The sequence below is a fragment of the Macaca thibetana genome, chromosome 14 (genome assembly GCF_024542745.1).
Source record: "Macaca thibetana thibetana isolate TM-01 chromosome 14, ASM2454274v1, whole genome shotgun sequence".
In the NCBI taxonomy this organism is placed as follows: Eukaryota; Metazoa; Chordata; class Mammalia; order Primates; family Cercopithecidae; genus Macaca; species Macaca thibetana.
Window position 1 is genome coordinate 44,051,661 of NC_065591.1, and position 19,145 is coordinate 44,070,805.

The 19,145-nt window shown below is 37.0% G+C and overlaps 1 protein-coding gene and 1 long non-coding RNA gene across 3 annotated transcripts in view; one reads left to right on the plus strand and one right to left on the minus strand.

Moving 5' to 3' along the window:
- Positions 1-19,145, minus strand: part of NELL1 (neural EGFL like 1) — a 938,548-nt gene that overhangs the window by 174,978 nt on the left and 744,425 nt on the right. The gene's annotated exons all lie outside the window — the stretch shown is intronic.
- LOC126934736 (uncharacterized) overlaps positions 17,401-19,145 on the plus strand; it is a 46,346-nt gene continuing 44,601 nt past the window's right edge. The window contains exon 1 of the long non-coding RNA XR_007719106.1: positions 17,401-17,721. This is a non-coding gene — a long non-coding RNA (uncharacterized LOC126934736). The remainder of the gene's footprint in view (positions 17,722-19,145) is intronic.

A 19,145-nucleotide genomic window follows, 5' to 3' on the forward strand; every position in this document is an offset into this window, starting at 1 on the left:
TACTCCTCCAGTTTTCTCATCCATTAAAAGAAATAAACTTATATTCGTGAGGATTACATAGATTAGAAAAATCATCATCATCAACTATGAGACAGGAAATAAATTAAATAAAATTCAATTTACCCAATTGTTGTCCTGACTTAACTAAATATTGAAGGAAAACAAAGGACCTAGAATTTATTCCACATGTGTCACAGCAAATGAAGATGAGTCAAGCTTCCCATAAGTTGCTTCTAGTGCCATTCCCTGTTAGAATAACTTGTCACCAGCTCCATCATATTAGATGTGAGATTCTGAAGATCCAATTGGTGTTATATGTGTTTTTGCATGTGTTTTAGCAGTGGTTGGGAATCCTTTAAAAATCACCATATTAACATCTTCCAGATTAAAAGTAAAAAGGAAGTAGGGAAAATACAGAATCTATTTATCTGTCATCTCAACTTTCTTCAAATAATTCTAATTCTTGTTATATAGAATTTGGAAAAGATATTTGCAACCAAAGGCCAACATTTCCTCCTTTCTTTCTCCTCATTTTCCTTAGTTGATGACTAATTAATGCAGAAAGCACAAGTTCAGGAGCTAAATGTCTTTGAAGGGGAAATGTATGCCCTTACAGGCTACCATTTATGAAGCCAGTCTCCTCACTAATTATTAGGGAGGCAGTCTCACCCAAGGTTACAGCATTATATTATCCCATCCAATGTAGTATTTACTTTAGCACATCACCCTTCTATGAATATCATTTTTAAAACTCTGTCTTTTCTTAAATTACTCCCAAGTCTGAGCAAAGTAGATCAATTACAGTCAAGAGGTGGGTAGGAAAACAGACAACAATCTTTGTTCTCAGCATAGAATCAGCAAGCACTTGAAAACACCTTATGTAGAGTTCTGTTTTCTCTCTGAAGAAAGATATTTGCTTCCTGGAGTGTTATAGCAGCAGGGCCTCCGGGAGACCAAAACAATGCATACTTCAATTGTTGCAAGAGACATAATTTCTTTGCAGGCACACAGCATTAAACGTTGTTTTATCAAGAAGCTTCCCTCCGTCCTCTCCCAACCCCTCTTGAAGATGGAGAACATGCTGAATTTTAAGGACTATGGAAATAACAGTCCCTGATGAATGGAACCTAATTAGTGACAACTAAAGTGTCACTTGGCATACATCCCTGAGTTTCAAACAGCTGGTTCCTTCTTCTGCTTTCTAGCACCAGTGCCAAAGAATGGAAAACCCCCAGCCCTTCTCATTTTGCTTAACCTCTTAAGGTTAAGCAAAAGGAAGGGAAACATGGTGTAATCCTCCCTTGCAAATTAAGTGATTAAAAACCCCAGCCTGGGTACTCAGTTGTCATCAATAAGAGAGAGGCCACAGTGACACAGTTACTATCCAGGACAATTCCTGTAAAAATAGAAAAGATAGGGGGGAAATGAAAGGAAATGAATGATAAGCGAAACAAACAAACACAAGAAACAATGATCTATAACCTGGCATCATCACTACAATTTTAAAATAGATATATACAGATCAACAAGAAGAGAAAGTTGTCAATCAAACTGCCAAAAATGAGATGGTCTGGTGTTATCAACCTCATACTGAGAAATTCAATCTTTTTAAGTCTGGAAAAGAGGCATTTACCCCACCCTGCCTAAATCACTAGTTTTCCTCCAAGGCAACTGGCTTCAAGGTAGTCACAGGCTGTGCACCTCTGGACATGGCTGACAAGCAAAGGCACAATTACCCAGCTTTCTCTAATGGCCCTGGTCTTCCTTCGACAAGTGGCTAAGTGAAAGAGCAGGGGAAGGTGAAGGAAATAATGCTCAATTTCTGCTTTCAGAGATAAAAGAGTTTCTCAGGCAAGTTCAGCTTTGACTGAGGAGTCAAAGCTCCAACTCACTCTAGTTTCAGGTAGTTTAGGAGCCCTGCAGGAGTGAATAGCATAAACTTGGTATGGTTAACTGAGTAATTCAAGAGGTGCTTTGGGGATTGTCTTGGCTCTTTAGTTGTCTTCATTTCCTGTTTATGCTTTTTTTGGGAGGGAGGGGGGTGCATCTCTTTATTCTTTGATGCCTCATTCTAATATTGAATGAAGTAAAGGAGATAGAAATTGCCCTAGTAAATGTAGTTGTCTATTAGAAGCTTGAGGAGGGAAGGTGGGAAGAGGGGAAGCCCTGCATTGACACAGGTTGAAACTATTCCAGGATTATCTGTAGGTTCCCCTTATCCAAAGTAACTGACATTAGGAAATGTGATTATCAAATGCCCATTGCACATAGTCCCATTCCCATTCCCAACAATGTCCTTTGAAATCCAAAAGACGCAGAGAAAATCATAATCAGAAAAAAATTATACTTTATAAGATAAAGTATAATTATGAACGATCTGAAGATTTCTTTTTATTAAAACAAGAAAAACTTAAGAAAAGAGAATGGTTTAGCAGGTATAATATAAACCCTCACATGAATACAGGTAGGACACTGGAGAGTCCATCTCCCCCATCAATGACTCTTAGGCTATGATCCCAGAATGCCCACAAGCCAATAAAGAGACTTTCTGTGGTCACTAAAATCTCTTTCTCATTCTCAAAATGTTCATTATATATATATACATGTATGCAAATATTTTTGAGGATATTCTTCACAACTTCCATTAACTTCCAAAAATGATGTGTGTATGTTTGAATAAAAAAGAGTAAAACCAAAACACTCTGCATAGCACATCATGTTGCTATGAGTACCATCAGTTCCAACAGTTATTTCTTTCTTGACCCACCCTCTCCCCTACTCTTCTTCCATAAAATATTCGAATTACCTTCATTTCCAAAGACCTCTTACCCGGCCCAGCAGCCACCAGAGAACCTCTCCTACCTCTTTCACCTGTATCAAGCTCATTAGACATGTAATTAGCCTTTTTGGATAATAATCACAGTAGCTCAAGTTCATGAATTTCTTTCTCCCTAATCTTTAATTCTAGGTGAGTTTGTGTTGTAAGGCTTCAGAAAGAGCAGCCTGTCATTAAATGGAGGGCTGTAAAGATTTTACTATCATTGTGAACAACAAAAAAAATCTTGATCATTCTATTATTTCCTCTATATGAGGAATATAAACCAAAAATGTTGTTTACATGCCTCCACTGATGCCCCCTACCTCCTGACAGCTGATGAAATATGTCCTGCATTTTACCTCTGGAAGGATTGATGCAAATCGTGACAGGTCATGGGGTGAAGTTAATGTTGAGATCTTGCCACAGCCTCAAAAATATTTTTCTACATCAGAGAAATTGCTTTGCTATTCCACACAGATGACATAAAAATAAGATTTGAGGAGAACGGGTGACCAGGCAGTTGGGCCACCTTGGAACAGGTGTGCAAACAGATGCAGGCTAAAATAAGGACAGAACCTGAAGCCAGATGTCAGAAGGTCTAGGTTCCTATTTCTGTATTCTTAGTAACCCTTGTGAGGCCTTAGGCAAGGCACACAACCTCTATGGACATCATGTTTTGTGAAAGGAAGATGAGGGAATAGGATTTGATTAGAGATTTCTTTAAGCTCGTCTTTCAAAGCAGCCATACTTTTTTTTCGAATTTATTTCTAGAACCTTGAAAGTGAAGCATCTAAGATGGATAATGGGGTAAGTGCTGAAGCCCACATTTACTATATCTCCTCTCCATCCCAGTACCCTTCAGTGTCATTTTTCCATGACATAGTTTCAAAACTACCATAAGAGGAGGTCCAGATTGTCCATCCAGATTTGACATCCTGGGTTATGGTTTATCTCGCATCTCCATCATCCCTCAGAATTCTGGATGACTCAGCAGGACTGAACATCTGTCACATCATGATGCTGATACTGAGAACAGTGGGAATGAGCCACAGAAAAGGTATCAGGTGCCTTCTGAACTGGCAATCAAGGTTTGTTGTCATTGTTGTTGTTGTTTAATAAAGTTTCTCATATGTTTCACTACTGTATGAATTTCCTATTAGCCAAAGTGTTGGAATACCCAGAACACCACATTCCATACATGCCGTTGAGACTAGAGAGTGTGCCATAATCAGGGACCAGAATTACTTCCCAGGATGCCTGCAGAACTGGAGGCTTTCTTCAGATACTCTGGAATACCTCTGGTTGGCTAAGGGTTGCAATGTGAGGGTTGCAAGTGAGAGTCATGAGAGGGTCTGCAGCTGGCAAGCTGCAGGCCTCTGCCTTACCCAACTGCCACCATGTCACCCTCCCTTCCTCAGGCCAGGAGTTATACCTAAGGGGTTAGATTCTATCCACTGAGTTTATAGAAGGTTATTCTCATTTCTCTATTTCTGGAATTTCCACAGCCCAAAACTTCAAAGAAGGTAAACTTCTCTGAGACCGATGTAATTTTTCTTCCTGATACTTCATGTTCCATAAACGCACTTCCCTCTAAACAAAAAGTACAAATGTTCAACATCTAACTCTGGTCTTAATGCACTAAGCATGGACATCATGATTAGAAAAACATGGGTTCAAATCTTGGCTCTGTCATTTTTTGACGGGGTGATTTTGCATAACTCAGTTTCTCTAAGTTTCAGTTTCTTTGCCTATAAAATGACCAATTCTAGGAAGCTAATCTGAGTATGGAAGCAAATAGAGATGAAAACTCTTGGTTCAGTGCTTAGCACGTAGTAGGCATTTAAAAATTATAGGTCCTATTATTTAATAACAAAATCATTTATGTCTTATCTATAAATTTGCTAAATTCACCCCAAACAAAATCATTATCATGTTTCTAATTTCTAGACTGAGTTAAAAACAGGAAAAAATATCTCGAACAGAATTTTTTATAACTATAATTTCAGAGAAAATAACTAAATGAAGAAAATATCCTATTATTTTTCCATCAGTTAATCTGTGTTGAAAATAGAGTGATATTTTCCTTGAATTTGAGAATGCCTAAACATTTGACACTTTATTGCAGACTTGTCAACATTCAAACTGTGTCGTCAAAAATTTACGTCTCTTACTATGGCCTGGGGTGAATGGAACTCACACACTAAAATCTAGGGTACCACATATTATTGACAAAGCAACAGGATGAGAATGGTCATCAGTACAAACCTCCAAATCATTCAGCAAGGTCTATCAAACTGCTTTTCAGAAAAATCTCACAGCCAACACTTAAAGTCCTAACAAGGCACTGTCTGCCTTACTCATACCTTCATTGAACTTCATAGTCATGCCATGATTTGATCTGCTTCACTCACCTCACCTGAATCATACCTCATTGAATCTTGTCTTTCTCAAAAAAGTAATATTTGTCCATTGTAGATATGCTTGCATTCATTTTCTCTTTTGAAAAATATTGCATTAGAATGTCATTTTTCTTGATTACTGAGTTTTTTTGGCAACCTCTTACATTTTACCTAAGGTAAGGGTCTCACTCATCTCACTGTAGTTTCAGTGCAACTGCAGACCTCAAATAATTTTTTCACACAAACCCCCACTAAATATTTTTACTCCTCCAGCCTTTCGTTAGAGTTTATTATTATTTGTTTATTATTTATTATTGCCATTATTGTTATTGAGAGACATATATTAATATAGAGGTGTGACCACTTAAGCCATTGCATGAAAACAAACACTCCTCCAGGTTGTAGTTTCAACACGGGATTTCCAGAGAACTGTGCAACAAAGTAAAATCCACAGGCATGTTTGCAGAGCCCCAGTGAAACCAGTGGTATTTTTTCTCGACCTTTTTCCATATATGGTAAGATTCCAACACTTCCTTTTTCTTGAATGCCTAGTCTATGATGGACATTACACTAGAGAACTTTATAAGTATCTCATTTAATTTTCCCAATCTTGTAAATTAGATACTACTTCTTCACTTCCAGATGAGGAAAATGAGGAGTTGAACGTGCTATATCTCCCTTGAGGTTCTGATACTAAATTGTGTGGTTAGCAGTACTTGAACTTGTGGAATCTGACTCCCAAATTGGTGCTACTTCTATCACATCTGGTATATTAAGGGAAACAAACTGGCCAGCTATATTCTCTTCAGAAGATATCACCATATGAACCATCTGTTGCGGGCGGGGGAAGAAATTCTGAGTTTATATTAAATTAATTCCCTTGACACCTAAATTGCCGTTTATCAGCCACCAGCCATAGCGTCCGCACACAGCGTCTGCTCCAGTGCAGAGTGGGCAGTTCACCAGGCACACTACACCACGGAGACTTCATGGCAGGCAACCTTGTATCAAATATTCTCTCCACTGAGATAAGGAGACGCAAATCATTTTTGTGATCAAACAGCATGAAGCTTTTAAATAGGTAGAGATTACATATTACATCTTATTGCTGACAATCTCAATAAAGATACAATAAACAGAAATCCACACATATAACAAATCACACTTAAACTGTGGCTGGTATCTGATTTATGTTAGGTTATAAATTATGGAATTGTGTGAATATGGTGCTGGAATGGAGCCCAGAAAAGGAAATGTAAAAAAGAATAAAAAATATAAAAGATGGGGAAAAACAGTCCTCTCCTCTCCATCTTTTTCTCTCTCCTCTCCTCTCCTTTCCCTACTCACTTTCCTCCTCAGAGAGTTTTAAGCAAAACCTGATGGAACTTGAAATTTACTCAGAATGTATTCCCTCAGTTGGCAATGTACTTTCAAAATAACTAAAGATTTCTCAGTTTACAGTAGAGTGGAAATGAAATGAATGGCACAGGTAGTGAATACCTGATGCACTGTAGACATTAATCATCTTGGTCTCTCAAACACGTTTGCTTTCTTGTGTTTATACGATGGAACAGTGAAAAAGGGAAAGTAATTTACATTTCCATTGTGTCAGGAAAAACAATGTCCCACTTAAAAGAGAAGGGGGAAAACACTGCAATGTAGAAAATAGTTAGGAACGTTGAAAAGGCAAGATTGTTTTGTTTTCAAAATATTCTTCTGAAACGTGTGATTATTATGAAAATTACTTTTAACATAAATAAAATCTTAACGAAACAATTTAATATCCTAAATTTAAAAATGTTAAAGTCATTTTAGTATTGTTTCTCTTTTTTCCTGTCTTTCATTAATTATTTCTTGCATCTTCCATGTTTTGTTTTCTCATCATCATGCATACATGTTTGTGTGTGAGAGAGTGGCAAACAATATAGTATTTCAAATGTCAATCTATGACCTGTAAGAAGGTGACAGATTGCATCTAGACCAGTGTCTGCTCACCTAAGATAAAATCTGACCCGTTGTATTGGGAATAAATGTCATGTCAATATATAATAACCTCATAATTTCGAGATGGAAAATCTATACTCATGTTAAAACAGGTGTAACAGCCTGAATTTTAGGTTCTTTAACAGGGTAATTGCAATTTTTAATGACCCAGTATCTATATCTCCACAAGTAGAGCTTCCAGGAAAACTATAGCAAAAGAACTCGAAGCCCTGGAGCAATTGGCCTCCTTTTCTTGTTAGTCTGAAGCAGTGCCCTGGCCTAAGAAAATGGAGAATTGGGAGACAGAAAGACCTCAGCAAAAACTCTGGAACTCTCTCTCTACAGCTGCAATGGAAGAGTTATGCTGAGTCCTAGGCCAGGTATCTGGTAGGAAGAGTGGGAGTAGTTTAGAAGCTTCTATCAGATGGGAGCTACTATAGTGAGGACACCAGTTGAATTTCATTTTGCTTGGTAACTCCAATCATTTGGGAGTGGTTTCCTTGACTTAGCGTTAAGTGAGCAGGCATTCTGGGCAAGTATCTGGGGTCTCAAGAAAGACAGCTATGATCAACTCATGTTGCTCTCCATGAGCACAGTAATCATACACACGCCAAGCACTTGCCACCCCTCTATGTGCAATTGACAAATCTCCATATCACAAGAAAAGAAAGGGAAGCTCTATTAGAAACATATGAGAAGCATATTATAGGGGTTCCAAGGAGAAAGAGATGCCATTCAGCCGGAAGAATCAGGAAATACTCTGTGGAGTATGAGAGTATTTGAAATGGACCATAGAGAGTTGATAGGATCTCAGTTGGCAAAGAAAAGGAAAAATTTTTAAAGGATACTGTGGAAACAAAACCATAAAAGCAGCAATGTTTGAGGACTATTTCAAGAAATAATTAGTAACATTGTTTCATCGGAGGGCAAGGTAAGTGCATGAGAGGGATGAGAGATGAGGTAAAAAAAAAAGGTAATTTGGAGAAATACTAGATAAGGTATTGATGGCTGATATAAAAACACATTACTGTTCTTGGTAGGTAATAGAGAGACATTGAATAATTGTAAGGAGTAAAGTAACTAGAATTGGGCTGTCAAACAATAAACTTGGTAAATAGTTCATATACTAAATTTGAAGGAGTTGTGTTTACAGGTAATAGGGAGACTTGTCACATGACTATAATCTAGGGGTACTGAGAGGCTGAGCTAACATTAGAAAGATAATATTTCTTTTTGTTTGTTTGTTTTTTGAGACAGGGTCTCACTCTGCTGCCCAGGCTGGAGTGCAATAGAGCAATCAAGGCTTACTGAAACCTCAACCTCCCAGGCTCAAGTGATCCTTCCTCCTCAGCCTCCTGAGTAGCTAGAACTACAGGCATGCACCATCATGCCTGGCTAACTTTGGTATTTTTGGTAGAGACAGGGTTTTACCATGTTGTCCAGGCTGGTCTTGAGCTCCTGGGCTCAAGTGATCTGCCCACTTTGGCTTCCCAAAGTGCTGGGATTACAGGTATGAGCCACCATGCCCTGCCAGAAAGATAATATTTAAGACAGAATTCAGAGAATTTATTGGATACTAACAATGAAATGTAAGTAAGTTAAACTACAGCTTCACTCAAGTTCTCACTCATATGTGGAAGTTAAAAAAATTGATTTCATGAAAGTAGTTTTCAGAGACTAGGAAGGGTAGGAGGGTGAAGAGAGGTGAGTTAATGAGTATAAACATACAGTTGGGTAGAAGGAATAAGTTCTGCTGTTTCATAGTACGGTAGAGTGACTATAGTTAACAATAATTTATTGTACATTTCAAAATAAGTAGAAGATTTGAAATGTTCTCAACACAAAGATAGGATAGATATTTGAGGTGATGGATACCCTAAATACTCTGATTTGATTATTACATACCATATGCATGTGTCAAAATATCACATATACCCGAGAAATCTTTATTATGCATCAATAAAAATAAATATGAATAGAGACTCAGTTTTTGAGCCTGAATGATAAAAAGTAGCACTAACAGAAATAGGAGATACATTTGTAGGATGGCTAAATGCCTAATTCTGAAGTTAGATGTAGTTCTAAATTATCTTGGACAAGAAGCTTAATTTATCTTAATTGCATTATAGCATCTGTACAAAGGGTATAATCCTTATTTCATTTGATGTTTTGAGATTGAAAGTTAATTAAGGTAAAGCACTAGGCAGTATCATAACTGGGAGAGAATAATCACTCAGTAATCCACTTCTTCTGGTAATTATTATTAGTAGGAAATTCAGGAAAAGCAATCCCTCAATTGGGGATAATTTGGTTGTAAATAATAAAATACCACTTAAAAATTCAAGAGACAGTATGATTAATCAAAAACATGTAGTGAACTTTCAATAAGCCCAATGACCGCCCCCTGAATTCTACATAAAAGCAACTGACTGAAGAATAGCACAAATAAAATCATTCAGCCCAGCATTGCTAATCTGCCTAGGAACTAAACAATCATAAAGAAACGTACTTTTTTTAAATCTCTCTCTCTTTCATTGTCTTCTCTCTTCTCCTGTTGAAGATTAGCTTCCTTTACAAAGTTTTTATTTATGTTTCTCTATGAATTTTGTTTGTCTGGAATCAACTCTGTTCCTATCTGTGTATGGACTTACAAATCGAGGGGCCAATACAATCTTATAGGCTCAGTCCATGAATTGTGGTTTTAAATGCCTGGAAGTCAGAATTCAGTTTCCCCAACATGTGTCCAGTGTCCATTTTGGTCCAGCAAGAATCTTCCAAGGTATCAGGACTAATGTAACTAAAAGTTCACCATTCCTGGATGTTGCAAGGGGCAGCCTTGCAAAGAAAGGAGAGGTGGGGTAAGGAAAATAATGGCCATTTTTAGCAGAAGGAATTAATGTAGGATGAGAAAAGATGATGTGTCCATCTTTCATCAGGCCAAGGGTCTTTCAACACATTGAGAGATCAATTTCAAAGCAGCATGTGGAGCTAGAGTTTGGAAAGGATTATTTCCAAGAATATAGATTGGTGAGTCATCTGCTTAGGAAGTGATAATTGATGCTGCAGAGGAGTTAATGAAAATGTTACAGAAGGAAATAGTACAAGAACAGAACTGTTTGTTTTGGCCAACTTTCTTATGGCCCAGAATCTGATTTCTCGTATTATCTTCATAGGAAACATTCCCACTGACCTCAGTTACCTCAGGGCACAGCTGTTTGTATTCTGTTAGCACAGAACACAGTGACAAATCTGAAATAATAAATACGACACAAAAAATTGAAATCCTGTTTCTTTTTACAACAGGTAAAACACAACTGCAAAATAGATGAACCAAAGCCAAAGTACTCTTATATTCTTTTAAAATTGGTGGAGTCATGCATTTTTGTCATTGCTGGGATGCTGAACAAGCCATCACTGAAATGCACAGTGTCAAAGCTAAGAGGAAAGAATGAAGCCGAGGAGCAACAAAACCTAGTGCATCAAAGTGACTTATGTGATTGAAAAAGAGCTTGGTGGGCCCAGCTGGTCTACAAGTGGAACCACCCAGCCATCAGAAGCCATAACCAAAAGTGCCCTTAGAGATCATAAAGCTAGGAATCTTCACAGAATTGTAACCCCAAACATTTCTTCAAACGCAGGCTTACTGCCTTGCTTTTATTACAGATATGAAAAAATGGAGCAGCTATGCTGAAGTGGGAGTGGAGGACCAAGAATAGGTAATCTGCCCCAGTATCTCACACTAAGTGAATAGTAAACGGACTTCTCTGAGAAGCAGAATTTAAAAACAATGAGAGACTGATCTCCTTGGGACCACTGAGGAAAGCCCCCAGGGCTGATATTCAGGAGACCCAGGTACAGATCCTAGCAGTAACGCTGAGCATCAGATAACCAGCTTCAATTTGTTGTACAAGTAAAACAATTTTGAATCCCAGTTCTGGACCACATTAGTTACATGTTGAGTGCCTAATATTTCTAATTTTCATGATTATTATTTCTATGCTACATGGGATTATGATGATGATTCAATAGCAAAACATATCATTTTACAGTGCCTAGCATCACAGTAGGCCCTTTGGAAAGGGGAAGTTATAATTCCTGTTACTTCTTGAGCAAGTCACAATATCTTTAGGCTTCAGTTTTCTTGCATTTTGAGAACTTAGGACTAGGTGAACCCAAATCAAAATCTAGAAATCTACGAAGCAAAACTGGAGAAGGTAAATCAGAAAAGTCAATCTTACTTTAATTGCTTTCTTATGGGCCACATACTCTAAATTTCCTTCTAATGCCTTTGAACTGTATTAGTCTGCCCCCTAAATTCCATATAAAAGCAACTGACTGAAGGACAGCAAGAATAAAATCATTCAGCAAGTTCATTTTCAGTTTGTGACCTCCTGTTGTTCACGTAAAGAAAAATATAAGTACAGGAAAATGTGGTAGGAAAATGAATATATTGAGATATTGTTTGTAATCTTCCTTATATTTTACTTTACTTAGTTCAAAAATAGGCGGGCTCTTTCTAAAGTGCAGGCCTGAGACACAAAGTTTCTTGACTGTCATGTGTGTTCTTGTGAGACTGAAGTTCAATAATGAGATTGAATTTATGGATCGATGTGCATGGTGGTGGGGGGAATATCCAGTGGTTTTGATTGCAGAGGAGGGTTCAAAGAGATCCTTTCTGCCACACTGATCAAGGGTTAGAGGAGGATGCAGTCCATAAGTCATGGAAGGCTGTAGCTGCTCATTCTTAATATTCCAAAAAAGGACAGAGCTAGAATTGATGGAGATAGCTAAATATTGTGCTTCAGGAGACAGGTCTCAGAAATGGTGCTCCCAGCTTTGTAAAGACTCCCACTTTCTGTGTCTAGGTAGATACTGTTGTTTCTGCAAGCCCAACATCCATTCCTCATTTTTCTGATAACATTCATGGCTTTTCATTGGAGACTGCTCTCTCCTTCACTCCCTGTGGTTCATACAGAATTATCTACTACTACTATTTAATCCAATTAGTGCAGTGAGAGTCAATTAAAGGCACATTTTTTTTTTTTGGAAGAGCTACAAAGGTCTTTTATATTCACTAGAAGAACCAGGATATAAGGATGGGTGCCTGGAATGGCAGGCAGCCAACATCTCACCATGGGGCAAGAGTTCGTTGTTAATGAAACTCATCCAGATACGAAAGATAGGGTCATAACGTTGTTTGAGCACCTTTATCTAGCTGTGTCCTGAGATCAGGCTACTACCAAGGATTTTTCAATAACGTGAAAAACAGTTCTTATTTTTGTTTAAGATAGGTTGGATTGGATTTCTGTCACTTGTAAAGCCTTCAGATTTAAGAGTCCCTGAAGGTTTGCTCTATGAGCCTCCCAGCACTGATTGAGGTAGACTATATGACATGCTTAACTGCTTTGTGCCCCATAAGACCTCAGATATTAATATATTAATAAAACTCCAGAAAGGACCCCCCTCAATACAGTAAAGACTGAATTCCTACCAGTCTCTAAACTAGGGGCTCTGCATAGGGTTATAATCTAAGATAATGAAAATAGAGCATGTGGCTTTTCCTGCACATTCAAAATAATTTTGTACAATGTAACATCCACCTCAGTAGCAAAGAGTGCCCTTCCTAGGAGGTCAGCTGCCTTCTACTTGATCGTTTTTGTGACTTCCCTACAGTTATTGACAAGACTCACGGCCCAGTTCTTCAGGTATTGACCAATATCAATGAGGTCAGCTAGCTCTTAGCTGCTCTCACCTTTGCAAGGTTACCCAATTAAAAGAGAATGGCAATACTCAGCTCTGTTCCAGGGCTACTTTAGCAGCAAATGGGAAGTGTTCAGACACTTCAATAGACTTCATATGCTCCTAATAGAAGACTAAGATCTTTCTTTCTCTTAGGTTAAGGAACTGTACTTCAAACTACCCTTCACATCATGGGAGATAAAGCTTATTTACTCAAATAGAATGGTAGAGACTAAGGAACCAAGGACTTGTTCTTGAACAAAAGGTGAATTTTTTTAAAAAAAGAAAGAAAGAAAAGGATCTAGATTTCTACCAATACTCCACAGTTCTAATTTTCTTTCTTAACTCTGCTTTTCTTCCCTTATGATCATACTTGGCAATCTGGTTATGGAGTGATGATGAATAGCCATCTCATAAAAATATCTGGATACCCAAGCCATGGCTGACACAGCATAAATTTGTGAAACTGCCTGAAATTTCACCATTGGAAAACCAGCATTTCATGCCAAAATTGTCATCTCTAAATTTCCTCTGTAAAACGCAAACATTATGGGTGGGTCTCTTGCTTTAAATCTTCAATGTTTTCCTATAGATTATAATTTCAGGTTACTTTCTTTCCCAAGTGAGAAGAGTGTAAGGAAAGGGGTGTACTCAAAGTATAGAAAGAGATCAAAATAGAATCATTCTAGAGTGTAATTGTTAAAATTCATAGAGTGTAATTGTCAAACTTCATCTGGATAAAAACTGTAAAATGGATTGATGCCAGGAAAGTTAGATGCGAAACCAAGTAGTTACAATGGCTGCTTCTTGACAACTGGAAGGACTGACTAGAAGGCACGTTGAATTATCTAAGCCTGCATCTGTTCTTTGAGACTCCAGATACAAATATTTCATGCTGATATCCAGATTTGAAGACTTTTTCTAAGATTTAAATGACAATGTCTTTTCCTGTTTTTAATAAATTAAATCAAAGGAGAGGGATGGAAACTGTGTTTTAAAATATTCTTCGTTCAAACACAGTTCTACACTACATTGTTGCATTTACTCCTCACTACATTTTCGTAAAGTAGAGGTTATTATCTCATTTCATACCTTAGGCTCAGAAAAATCACATGAGTTTGCAAATATCACAGTCATTGTCAGGCACAGACAGGATTCATATCCAAGATGCCTGGCTTGAAATTCATATTCTTTGTGCTTCCTCATGTTACCTACTGCAAGGTCAAACATGCTTTCATATCCTTCAAGGATATGAAGACCTTGCAGTAGGTAACATTTCTGGCTTAAGCCAGAAATGCTAATGAGTCTGCCTTACTTTCTCTAACCATTAAGTTTCAGTGATGCACGTTTCCACCTGCTGGATACAGCCTAACTGATCCTTGGAGCAGATCTGAGACGATGAACCAACCCTGCCTCATTTTTTTGTCAGTTTGCACTTTTCGGCTAGTGTCACTACAGGAAACATGTTATAACTTAACTAAATTGCTGATGTTAGTAGGATGCAGGACAAATACCAAATGCCCTTCACAGTTCTCACCTAGGCTTTAGTTTGTCAAGCAAGCAATTTTCATTTAAGAATTTAGAGGAAAATGCCATCTCATATTTGTCAAAGTAACAAATAAAGTCTTCCCAATTGCTCCTTTTAATTATCTGTTTCTTACATTGTCCCCGCGCAGCTTTATGGTTTCCAGGTGACTTATATCACCAAGATATATATTTTTCTTCCCAAGGAACTCAGGCTGAAGATCTTATACCATAATTCAATAAAAAATTTTATGTTTTCATAGAAAAGACACTTTGTATGTTCTATTAAGATTGCTTTATAGCATGCGTTATCTCAGCTTTAACAGCCAACATCACAGAAAGGGTTGTATAATTTAAAGTAGCAAGAAAGGAATAGAGCCTAAATGGGGTACTTCTCTTTGCCATATTCTTTCTATAGCTCTGTGACATTCAAAGACACACTGTGAAATTTGTCTTTGCTGCCATCACGGGTGTCTGAAATGTGCTATTTTCTGTGTAACTGACACAGGCCCGATCAGAGTCTCCCCCATCCCTGGCTCCTCTCTTCCATTCCCTGTCGTCTTATGCCTTCTAAGCCTAGTGCTGTGCCCTAGCACCCTGGCAATGAGCTGTAGACAAGGATCACTAACTATGAAACAGGTGGGCATACAGAGGGAGAAGAGCCAAATTCAGCACAATCATATAGGATGAATTATGCCAAAGGGTGACATATTCGTGAAACTGAAATTCTCTTTTATTTGTGGCACAGACAAGACGTAAGTGCATGATGATTTATCTTTCTAATGTAGTCTGGCTTGGGAAGAGCAGAAATAAAAGTTCCTCTATACTCAAGAAATGGATAAAGACATTGAGAACATCACATGTTTATCAACTTTCAAGGTTACATTAAACAGGAAGGAGATCGTGAATATACAAGATGGTAGAATTATGACCCTGGTAGCCTGGAGTTGTGGGTCAAATTCAAAAGGGGCATTTAAATGGGAATAGATGTAATGTTCCTCACTTTCTAAGAAGCTGTCACATAGTTTCCTAATTGGCTCTAAAATAGAGACCTAGGACCAAGAGCTGAATTATAAAAAAGGCAGATTTCATCAGAAAATAAGAAATGATTACAAACATTTAATAAAATTGGATGCTTCTGTGAGAGTTAATTCTTTTCATAGAATGCAAACAACAACAATAACAGACTAGAATGAACTGATAAGAAACTAAGCTTTTCGGGAGAGTGGGGATGGGGTAGGAAATGCATAAGAGAAGATCTGATATTCATCTTCAATTCTGAGATTCTGGGAAGGATTCTGTGACACAAACTATAGTTTTGTGATGGTTGAGTATCTTGAAGAGTGAAAATTAAGGGAAAAACAGACAGAACTAAAAGTTATTTTAAAGTAGTATACAATCATAGAGTAGTTCACCAATAATGTAAAGTATACAGAAATAATCTTTTATATTTGCATACACATCCCATTTACAGATTCTAAACTAGTTAGTTTATAGCTATGAGGAAATTAAAGTAGCTATGAGGAAAAATTGACTTTCCCAGGTAAGGGTGTCAGTAATGTTATTTTCTTGAATTAGCATCAGCATTCTTATCAACTTCCATTATCAACATCATCATTATCTTCCATCAGCAGCATCACTGATATTTCCCATCATCAGTATCATAGCTTTCACAAATGAGAGATGTATTGCACAGTAAAAGACAGTAGAGTATAGGCTCTGCAGCTAGATTGCTTAAATTCAAACCCTAGATCTGCCATATTCCACCTACATAAACTTAAGTTAAATTACTTAGTCTCTCTTTATTTCAGTTCCCTTATCTGTAAAATGGGGAAATTAGTAATATATGCTTAAATCAGCAAATACATGTAAAAGCACATAAATATGCATCTGGCATATAATGTTCAATAAATTTTGGCTATTATTTTTATTTATATTTTTAAGAATTATTTAGCAATTATTTCCTAACTTGACAGGTGAAGAAGCTAAGAACCAAAGATGTTATGAAAGTTGCTTAATGATACACATTAATGTTGAAATAACAGTTGAAAGGTGTGCCTATGTCTGGTCCTAAAACACGAATTTCTTCACTATTTAATTTAAGCTAACACATTGCAATACCTAAATACCAACTGAAGAGACTGTCAATCACAGACACAACTTGACAAAATGCCTAGATACTAACAATGAAGCCAAACACCCAATTCATTGCTTCCTCCCTACTCATCAGTCACAAAGTTGAATCTACTTGTAGATATACAACTGACCTTAAATTGATAGGTTTCCTATTCCATCACCACCCTTCTAATGCTTTATTTTCCTTGGCCCTTTATAGCTAAATATCAAGTGAAGTGTTTGGAGATACAGTGGGTTACATCTGCTGAGCTTGTCTAATTTTTTTTTTCCTTTCTTCAGGAGAGGCATGGCTGTTCTTACCACCAAAAGAAAAATCTGAATATTGTAACGACCATTCTGAGTACTGTCATTAACTACTACTGAATAACTGGATTACTTAAGAATTGTTAGTTTCAATTAGTACCATGAAAATCATTGACTGGCTTTAAGTTCACTTAAAAATGTAAAGAACTGGAAGCAAAGAGAAATAGGGAAATGGCCACATGAGGCAGCAACAGAATAGAAATAACCTTTTAAACTAGGAAGATATTAATATGAAGTAAAAGCAAAAGTAGATTTTTAAGCATTATATAAAGTAACTTAAAATTCAATTCTGTTCAGAGGCCACTTACTGAGCATCTGTCAGACATTGTAAAGGTCAGCTGATCATCGGTAGGAACAGAATCTCTGTTCTAACGAAATCTCATGCTCCCTCTATCTGCCTCCTCACACTCAAACTCTCTGAGGCCTTACCTGGGCCCTTGCTTTTTTGCCTGGGAAGAGTCTATTTTGATCCTCCTCCTGATTTCATTCTCTCCAAAACTAATGTATCTCCCTCTTGGATCTTTTTTCTCACCAAGACAAAAGTGTCTACTCCCATGGCTCCAGAAACTTTCTCTAAAGCTGGACTCATGCACATTTATGAATCACCCAACAGAAGAGCTGACGGAGTGAATCACACAAGGTTGTCAGATTGCCAGAATAGGAGGAACAATACGTGTCATATTTTGTAATGAAGATTTAAAGAGACAGAGAGCATCAGGGGACACAGTTTGTAGCCACGTTCAGAGAATGATGCTTGGAACTCTGGTGCCCATCTATAAAGCCACCCATGGGCATGCCAATGGAGGACACCGCCCTCAGGTGAGTAAGCCAAAAAGTCCTTTCTTTTCACTAGTATAAATCTCGTTCATAAATTAAAAAGCATCTATGATTCATTAACAAAGTTAAAAAATACAGGTCGATTCTTGCTAATTACAAATACATATTTTAAATTTATATATTATATAAATATACTATTTTTAATATGTAGATCTTAGTTCGTTTAGGCTGATACAACAAAATATCATACACTAGGTAGTTTATTTCTCACAATTCTGGCGACAGAGGAGTCCAAGATCAAGGTTCAAGCAGATTCGGTATCTGGTGAGAGCTTTGTCTTTCCACTCTAACCTCACGTGGTGGAAGGAGAAGTCGTCTCCCTTGGGCCTCTAATATAAGGGCAGTGGTCACAATTTCAAAGGTCCTTTTATAAAGGCACTAATCCTATCCAAAAGTGACCTATTCACTTCCCAGAGGCCTTATCTTCTAGTATCATCCCTTGGGAGGTGAAAATTTAAACATAGACATTTTAGGGAAACATAAACATTCAAACCATATCAAGGTATAAATTTTAAATAATTTAAAATGTGGTCCTAGAGCACACATGGCTATAAAACCTATTTGTATAATTATAAAATATTTAATATAGATGTATATTTGTGATACAATTTATATGTGTTTTACATGACTTAAAATAATACAATATGTATTTTTCACTGACAAAAATTTAGAAGTGTACGTACATGGAAATGCTAGGTGGAAGTAAATAGAGTAATATACATATTTCTTATTTTAGTATAAAGACTATGAGGAATTTTAATTTTCTTTTTTGCTTTTCCATATTTTCCCATTTTGTACAATAAAAACGTAGTACTTTTTAATTAATTTTTTAACTTACAAAAATCAATGGAACCTTTTAGAGGCACCAAAACAATTGTGAATCCATTCATGCCTGATGTTCAGTCTTCACATGTTATATATTAATATGCTAATTACTTAAAGAACCATAAATCATGTATGTACTTTGCATAGCAATAACAATCTAGTATAGTCTTTATAGCTATATGATTCCTGGTGTGTCTCATAAAATGATGTAGCCCTGGAAAGAAGACAACTTTTTGTAAAGAAAGTGATATATCAAACACTTACTACAAACATAGTTAAGAAAATTTTGACACATTATTTCATAATAGAAAGATGATAATATCCTCAACTCTGCTACTATTTAATATTTTCTCATACATAGTCCTTAAAATCATCAAGGAAAAGATAGGAACTCATCCCTCTACATCTGATGTTAATACAAATAACTACAATCCCCACCTAGCTTTCAAACCAAATGAGTCAGCTTTACCACAGCATTATCTACAATCTCATGCTGTATTTTTTTTTTTTTCAAGGCATTCTCTCTGTCTGGAACGTCACTTCTCCAGTTTGAGTTAGATGTGTCTAAATCATTCCTTAAT